Source organism: Gopherus evgoodei, chromosome 3, assembly GCF_007399415.2.
Source record: "Gopherus evgoodei ecotype Sinaloan lineage chromosome 3, rGopEvg1_v1.p, whole genome shotgun sequence".
Classification (NCBI taxonomy): Eukaryota; Metazoa; Chordata; order Testudines; family Testudinidae; genus Gopherus; species Gopherus evgoodei.
This window is the reverse complement of record NC_044324.1, coordinates 19,782,489-19,791,287: the sequence shown is the minus strand read 5'-3', so window position 1 is coordinate 19,791,287 and position 8,799 is coordinate 19,782,489. Positions and strand designations below refer to the sequence as shown.

Sequence of the window (8,799 nt, the reverse complement as noted above, 5' to 3'; positions counted from 1 at the left end):
TAGAATTTCCCTACATTTTCCACATTCTCTCCTAACTGAATCATGTGAATGAGACAAAACCTGTGAGGTGCTTAGCACCAGGAGGCACAATTTGTGTCTGTGCTTTTGACTATTATTGTTGAAACTGAGGGTTTGACATGAAATTGTGTTAAGATGGCCAAGCACCACAGTGCAGGGAGGCTCCTGGGAAGTGGCCTGCAGAAGTAAGTTGCTGATCGGAGCTAAACCAGGAGAAGTTCGTTATATGTCCCAAGACATTTTACACAAACCACGGAGGCCTAACGTGTCTTACAAAATCTGGAATGGCACAAGATGTTTTGCACAAAGACCATAAAATTTTCCACAGACAGCGCTGCAAGAATTCCAATGTCCAAATTGTGGCTGGACAGTTCAAATCTTCCCCTGATGCAGGGGTCACTTTCTGATTGGCTAACAGCAGCTTTGCCAAGAAGAAAATAAGCCTTCCGTAACTGTATAAAACAGACTGGTTTGGTCGAAGTGTCACTCCCTGAAGCTGAAGTATCTGGACGAGAGAGAGACAGTGAGCAGGACTGTCATCACCTAGCTTCAGAGAGCACCCTCTATCTGGTAAGTATTATCGTAACTTCTCTCATAATCACCCTTTTAATTCTTCCTTTAAAGTCCTGTCTAGGAAGATGGCTGTGAGATCCAGAAAGAGAAGAAGAACATAGTTTTCATATCCCCTTCAGTGAGTGAACTACCTGAGTGAACTTTCTAGGATTTTGAGAAACCACTTAGTGTTCTGAGAGGCTGAGCTAAAGAACACGCCTTCATACCATTTTGAATCGAGAAGTAAAAAGCTACATGTAATGTTTACTCACAATGGAAAAATTGCACCGCTACAGGCTGGGGACCGATTGGCTAAGCAGCAGTTCTGCAGAAAAGGACCTGGGGATTACAGTCAACAAGAAGCTGGATAAGGGTCAGCAGTGTGCCCTTGTTGCCAAGAAGGCCAACGGCATCTTGGGCTGTATTAGTAGGAGCATTGCCAGCAGATCAAGGGAAGTGATTATTCCCCTCTATTCAGCACTCTATTCAGCACTGTTAAGGCCACCTCTGGAGTATTATGTCCAGTTTTGGTCCCCCCACTACAGAAGGGATGTGGACAAATTGGAGACAGCCCAGTGGAGGACAGCAAAAATGATTAGGGGGCTGGGGCACATGACTTAAAAGGAGAGGCTAAGGGAAATGGGATTGTTTAGTCTGCAGAAGAGAAGAGTGAGGGGGGATTTGATAGCAGCCTTCAACTACCTGAAGGGGGATTCCAAAGAGGATGGAGCTAGGCTGTTCTCAGTGGTGGCAGATGATAGAACAAGGAGAACTTGACAGTCTCAAGTTGTAGTGGAGGAGGTCTAGGTTGGATATTAGGAAACACTATTTCACTAGGAGGGTGGTGAAGCACTGGACTGGGTTACCTAGGGAGGTGGTGGAATCTCCATCCTTAGAGGTTTTTAAGGCCCGGCTTGACAAAGCCCTGGCTGGGATGATTTAGTTTGTGACGGACCTGCTTTGAGTAGGGGGTTGGACTAGATGATCTGCTGAGGTCTCTTCCAACCCTAATATTCCATGATTTTATTATTCTATTTAAAAACTACCTGAGTTAAAACCATCTACAGAAAAATTCAAGTTATCCAGGTTCCTTTTATCAGGAAATTCTAGTTATCGAAATTCACAGTGTGTCCCCCCTGCAGCCCTGTGTTAGTTAATCACCCATTGATGAACTAACCTTAAGCCTCTGGGACCTACGATTTGGGAATATTTCTGGAGTTAAGGATAAGGACAAAGAACAAGGGAGTGGATGGGGATGATGGAGAAGGTAGTGGAGAAGAGAAAAGGTGAGGGAGAGAGAGAAAGATAAGAGGCAAGAAGAAAACAGATAAGAAGTTTAAGATGAAGACTGAAAGGAGAAGAGTTGAAGGAGAGAAAGGACAGAAGAGGAGTTCAGCAAAAGAGAGCAGGGCAGGAAATGAAAGGAGGCTGACAGGAGGGTGGAGGAAAGAAAAAGGGAAGGAAAGAAGGAGAGATGCAGGAAGAGAGGCTGTATCTGCATGAGACAGAAACCTCATTTGTGGTGCTTCAGTGCTTCCAAGCACTATCAGCCCTGGGCTCTGTAAGCGCAGCTACAGATAGTGAGGGGTGGGTCCAGTTCCCTCCACCATCTCTGTGAGTGCTGGAATATAGCATAAAGATGATCATCTAATCACTTTTCTTCTTCTTTCTGTAATTTCTTATTGCCTTTAAGTGCTGTGTGAAAGCATATAAAGTATGTAAATGATTGATTAAAGCAATATTTGTATAGCTCAGCATGTCACATTCCCCAATGTCCCAGTGTCCTCTGTCACCTCTCTGTCTTGGTGTCTCTTCTCTCCAGTGACGCTCAGTTCCCGGCCGACCTTCAGTCATGAAGATCCTTTACTTGCTCTTTGCTGTTGTCTTCTTGGTGCTCATGGATGCCCCAGGTAAGATGTCAATGAAAACAAGCAATGATAAAAAGGGATATTGGGGAGCCTGTACTAACATTGTCTAACACTTTCAAGTATAAAAAAAGTCTTACCTTTTCTTAGGAGCGCTAACGCCTGCCACCAAGAAAAAAACATTAAGATTTGACTGAATTATGACCAGTCAAAAAAAAAAAATCCACATCCCCTCAGTGTTTTCCTCAGATCTTGCTGAGGCTTCCTGCTTGAGCCACTCCCCATTCTATCTGCTCACCATGTACCCTTCTTATAATGGGCAATCACAGAATCTGGATGTGATACTGAGAAACAAAGTCTGGCCAACTCTTTTCAATATACCCTTGGGTTTGGGAGAAGATGCACAGGGCTAGGAAAGAGGAGACCATGAACTGAAATATAACTTCTGCTGCTGACTTGTGTTAATAATTCTGTGCTTTTCACCACCTGACTTCTTATGAATCAGGTCTCATGTCCTAATCAGAGGTTATCCTGCCGGGCACAAAACCCAGATCTCCAAAATGGCAGCCATTCATCTCAATGTTTTAGTCCTACTGGGTCTCAAAACCTTCCACAACAACATGCTTGGCTTTGTTTTGAGAAATGTCATCTGGGCTTGGGACAGTGTTTGCAAGCATGACAATGCGTCATGTAGGGGTTCAGTTTCTATCCATTGGCTGTAGATATTTTTGTGAAAACACAATAAATGTTCTAACAGATTTGGCTGTACAGTTTTCGGCTGCCTTTTCAAAAATAGCAGGTCAATTGGGTATAACCAAACACTGGCAATTGGTCATAAAAGCACAGTTCCTGAGTGCGTCTTGTGAAGAAAATTTGAGCAGACTCTCACAGACTGGCAGGCATTCAAACTTGGAAGGGATTCTCTCAAGCTAATCTCTTTCAAACCTTTGTAGTCATGCAACCCACTGCTGAGGCAGTTCAACCCCACTTAGCCAAATTGCATTGATGATACTGCCTGGCACTTCACTGTCAGAGCCTGAGGGAATCCAAACCAAACCCCAGGAACAAAGGAAGTTAGAGATGCACGCAGCCCCTTGCTTTCCATCGCTTAAAGGCATGGGGCAATGAAGGATGCTCATGCTCTGAGCTGTGGTTCTAAAATCTGCAACTTGAAAGTCAATGCCAATGTTTAATTAAATCACTCCATTCTCTTCTTAGAGGCTGCCATTGAACAATCACTGAAATTGTACTGAAGCTGTGATCAACTTTTGCATTGGAAGATAATTGTACAGACTTGGTCAGGTCTCAGTGAATGAGAAATGCCTATCTTCTTGGAATCACAACTGTAATTTACCCTGCATTGCAGGATGATGATTAAGGCTCTTTTTCTTTGTCAGGTTTCTCCTATGCTCTGTTGACCCAAAGAGGGTGTAGACGCAGAGGGGGTGAATGTAACTTTTGGCGATGTCCCAGCAATGCTATATACCTTGACAAATGCTATTTTGGCCATTGCTGTCGAAGGTAAGCTCAGCATTCCATAAAGGAGACCCTGCAGGGTTAGTAGAACTGTTCAGTACTCTCTTTTCATTTAGGAGCTGATGAACACTTCTGTCCTTACAGCATCTCAGCTCTTAGCCCTTTATTTTCCCCCTTTTGCAAACCAGGGGAGGTAATTATAAAAATCTTGGTGACAATAATGTTAACGTTGTTCAGAATGAATGTGAATGTTTTAAGCATGAAGTTTCTTCTGTAAAGATAATTCGGCCACCTTGCAGATCTGCAGCCAGTCTTATTCCTGTTCTGTTTGTTGCTGACTATATGTGCCATAGGTAATAGAGTCTGTTCTGCTGGTCAAACTAATGCTGCAACAGGAACAGGTCGTAGAGAAACTGTTGGGAGGGTGAGAGTCTTTCCAGCCTACTAAAATGCCAGATTGAGGGCTAGAGAGGTGATATTGGCGCCTCCTCTTGGGCCTGCAGAGTGGGAGCCTGGGACCTAGGCTGGAGAGGCCTTGCAACCAGCTGCAGTGCTGATCTCTTGGCCACGGAGTGTTCCCAGAGATCCATGATCTCACCTGGCAGCGCTGCTAGCATTGAACTGCTGCAGAACAGAGTCAGACTTCAAGTAGAATTAGAGTTTCCTGTATTTTTTTCAGAGTTAATTTTCTATCACCTAAGTAAGTATGTCTCATTTTAGCTTCAGCTGTAGACAAAGTGTGTTCAATAGAACAAGTGTTTATATGAGTGGGAATTGTGCTTTTCTATAGTGTGGTCTGTATAGGCAGCTAGTTCTCCCATTTGGATATATAAAACTATCTGCTTAGAAACAGTAACATGGGGTTTTCACCAATGTGTGTGAAGCCCCCCTCCCCTCCAAACATGCTATAAAAACTCCACCACCCACCTGTGCCACAACTGGTTTTCTGCATCTTCAGTAGATTAAAAGCTCTATTAAATTGATAGTTATACAGTTCAAGACACACACATACAGTATATACCATAATATAAAAATGAAAAGGATAATATAGGTAAAACAATGAAAAGCTGAATATTATTTTTGTTTTACTGACTCAGTGGGAAAGTTGTTGCTGGTGATAACTCACTGGCTGGGTGGCCCTCTCTGGTGAGTCAGGGAGTGTAGGTGGCATTCCTTCCCTGGGGTGGACCCCCTGAAACTTGCTTGTGGCCCCACTATAGGGCCCTGACCCCCTGGTTGAGAACCCCGGTTGTAACAGAGTGTTGCAGTGAGGACAATGGATTCCCTGTGCTTGGGTTAACCAAGAACCTCTTCATTCACCATTCAGTGAATGGGTAATTACTCCCATGCCATTTGATTTGAAATGAAACATTATATTATCCTTGTTCTGTAGGAAAACATCAAAAAAATCTGATTCTCTTTTCTTTGTACAGGAGAGTGATTGGCTGATTGTCTAAGCAGGATCTCAGGGAATCGGGGAGACAGCCACTTGCTTCTAAAATCAGCAGACCCTGCTTCAATGGAACCCTGAACTCCTGCTGTTCATTTGGGCTATAAAGAACCTTGTGAGCTGGAGAAATTTAAAATGGAGCCCATATAAGATTTGTTACTCTCCTTTGAATAAAAGCAAGCTGGTCTGAGAGCATCATGCTGAAGTGTGTGTGTGTTGGCGGGAGGCAAGGAAGCTGTTTCTATCATTCTTGTCCTTTTGAAATCCATCTTATTTATCTTTCTAAATTTAAGCATAAAATAAAATTACATACCCTAAAAATTTCCCAATCCTATATTAATACTAGTCAAGGGTATTTATAAACCATGATTCTCATATCTCGATAGATTTCAATGTGCTCCTATGGGTAGATTTTTATTTCTTCCAGTTGTTGCAAATACTAGCTGTTTCTGGTATCACACGAACTGGCTTCAGTCCCATCTCGACTGTACAATTTGTGAGTAACCCACTCCTAGTGCTCCATTGCACCTAGACCTTTTTCCCTTTCATGGGACTCACACATGCTCAACTGCTAGGACTGGCTAGACTGCAGAGGTGTCTCAAACAGGTCTTGGCTGGTGGCACATCTGGACTGCCCTGTCGCATATCCTCCACCCTCCTCTTCTCCTTCCCACTCCTTGCTGTTCACACCAGGAGCAAGTGATTCGGGTTCCTAGGAGGTATCCCCAGTGTTCTGTGGGATGGTGGTAGGTAGTCCGCCAAGTATGGCATGCAGATCTTTGTAAAAGTGGAAGGTCTGCATCTCGGCAATACATCTATTGTTGGTCTCCCTGGCCTTCTGGTATGCCTAATGCAGCTCCTTGGCTTTCATGCAGCACTTCTGCTGCTTCCTGGTGTACCCCTTCTTCAGTATCCCCTGAGCAATCTGCTCATAGATATCCATGTTTCTGTGACTGGTCTGTAGCTGTGCTTTCATAGCATCTTCTCAAGACATGCCCAGGAGACCCAATATCACCTGTTCAGTCCAGCTAAGAACATGCCTGGATCATGTAGCTGGCATGGTCAGCTAGGCAGTTGGGCACAGCAACAGGAAACAGATAGAGATGTGCTCACCAAGATGTACAACCAGGAAACCAGGAAATGTACAACCATTTCAAAACTGCAAGGGAGGGGGTTTAAAGAGGACGGGGGGAACCTCCAAACTATGTGACCCTGGGCAATGGAGTTTACAGCTGTGACAAATGCAATCAGTGTCAGCTATTGAGGGACAGCTGCTGGAGAACTGTTAGGGTCAACTTAGGTAATGTAGGGTCTATACTTGTTCTGCGTTTACTTCTGTACCTCAGTCATGGCTCAGAGTCTCTCAGGGAGGTGGAGTTACTATATCGATGCTTTTGAGTGCTTACGTAGGTGGGAGAGAAATTTAGTGCAGAAACATGGAGAATCAGGTCCATTCAAAACAGCCAGCTTTGACCTAACATTGTCCAGCGGTGTAGACCAGACCTCAGATTTTTGATTGAGATCCATAAGAAGAAGGTAAATAGGATGGTTGATTTCTGATCAAAAGGCATAACAGAAATTGACCAGTCACTGAACGGTGAGTGCTGACATTCCCTGTTACCTCCTGCACAGAGAATACATTTTCCCTATTGCAACCTTCTGTTACAGAGGTTTAAAAGGGATAATCATATCTAACTAACCATGCGAACTGCCTGCCTACCAAGCTCAATGGGTAAATACCAGACTTCTGAAAATGGATCTCCCTGCTCCCTGACTCTCTACTCTGGAAATTAGATATGATCTCTCTCCCCGCTTCTTTCCATCCTTCCTATTAACATAGTGCAAATTTAAGATGACAAAAATAGATCAAGATAGAGAGGAGCCAGAGAGCACCTGTATTTAGGGCACAGAGATGATGAAGTATTGAGCTGAGGAACTCTTGTTTTGATCTAAGTGATATTTAAAACGTCAGTTGCATTCTGTTTATAAGTATAATGATTATTATCTATCCAGCACCAGAGAATGTGACATGAAAATGGAATTTACAGGTCACTGCTGTCTTGAAGAAGTTACAATATGAATATTTATACCTGGCAAACATCTACAGCCTGGTCCAAAGTTGTTTGCAGTCAATGGAAAGTCTCCCAGGGGCTTTAACAGGCTTTGGAGAGATGCCTAGTGCAGATAAAAATTGCAGCAAACAGCACTGCCTGGAGAGTGACTAGGCAGAAATGAGCTTGTGTGTATCTATTTTGTAGCATTTTTATCAGTATTCCATGTGTGTACAAGACGGAGGGTTATATGTTTGTTTGTTAATTGATTTTGGTTTGGGGTTTTTTTCTGCTGTTTTTCTATGATAACACGGAGTTTTCATATTCTTTTAAAAACCGAAAATCAAGGTAATACCATAGATAATCCTGAGTGCCATGAACCTATGGGAGTTGTAAAACTAACGTGATAAATAGAACAGATTTCACTTGAGCCAAGCTGTGATGTTTTCTATGCTGATTTACATGACAAATCCTAACCATAACTATAACAGTAAATACATGACCTGTTGATGCATCATGCCTGGCAAAGCCAATGGGGGATGCTGCTGAAATCGCTTCTCAAGGTTAGTCTCAGTTACATGATTCAGGAAGGAAAGACTCAGAAGTGATGGGGTTCACAGTCCAACTAGGAAAATGTAAGAAAAATTCAAAAAGTTCCATGATAGATGTCAGAGTTATGGGACTACTGGCACCTCTGACCCCTCATGGGTCTTTTGGTCCCCCCTCAGGCGTTAGGCCTCAGGCTCTGACCTGTCCAGAGGTGGAATTTCACAATGCTTCAACATGTACAAGGAGAAGAACACACTGAACTAAGGGATTTTCTACATATGAGATTTACCTGCATATCTATTCCAGTGTAATTATCCAGCTATAGGCCTTGTCTACACTGAAAATTTAGGTTGACATAGCTACAGAGCCTTGGGGTGTGAAAAACAAACAGTGAGCACTGTAGTTATGCTGACTAACCCTGATGCATACGCATCTGGGTTGATGGAAGAATTTAACCTGGGTTAAATAACTGCAGGGCATTAGAGCATTAGGAGGGCAGGTGAATCTTCCTCAAATTTCAGTCAGGTTTTGCTGCAAAGTCCAGTTGATTCGGAAAGGAGGCTAAAGTGAGGTTTATTGGCAGAGGAAGTGGAAGAGGAGGCATTTATTATTGTTTATGCAGGGGGTGATTGTTACTTTACCTGGAGAATTTCGTCCATCCTGAACTGTGACAGCCTCATTCTCCAGCCCCTCCCAAATTCAGGTGTGGTCATCAGTGCTACAGCCATAAGTCAATTAAGGGCAGATGCTTGGATTCCTCTCTGAAGCTGGAGGGGATCCATGTGGAACATCAGCACCTGTAGAGAAGGAAGAGGTCTGAGCTGGCCAGCCAGGTTGA

At 43.5% G+C, this 8,799-nt stretch overlaps 1 long non-coding RNA gene across 2 annotated transcripts; it reads left to right on the top strand.

Moving 5' to 3' along the window:
• The first annotated feature begins 506 nt into the window (after positions 1–506).
• LOC115649487 lies at positions 507–5,546 on the top strand. 2 transcript variants are annotated; one of them, XR_003999830.1, is made up of 4 exons: positions 507–588; positions 2,393–2,480; positions 3,833–3,956; positions 5,345–5,546. It is a non-coding gene; the product is annotated as an uncharacterized LOC115649487 (long non-coding RNA). The 2 variants fall into 2 exon arrangements; XR_003999831.1 differs by lacking the exon at positions 507–588 and adding an exon at positions 2,099–2,184.
• The last annotated feature ends 3,253 nt before the right edge of the window (positions 5,547–8,799 follow it).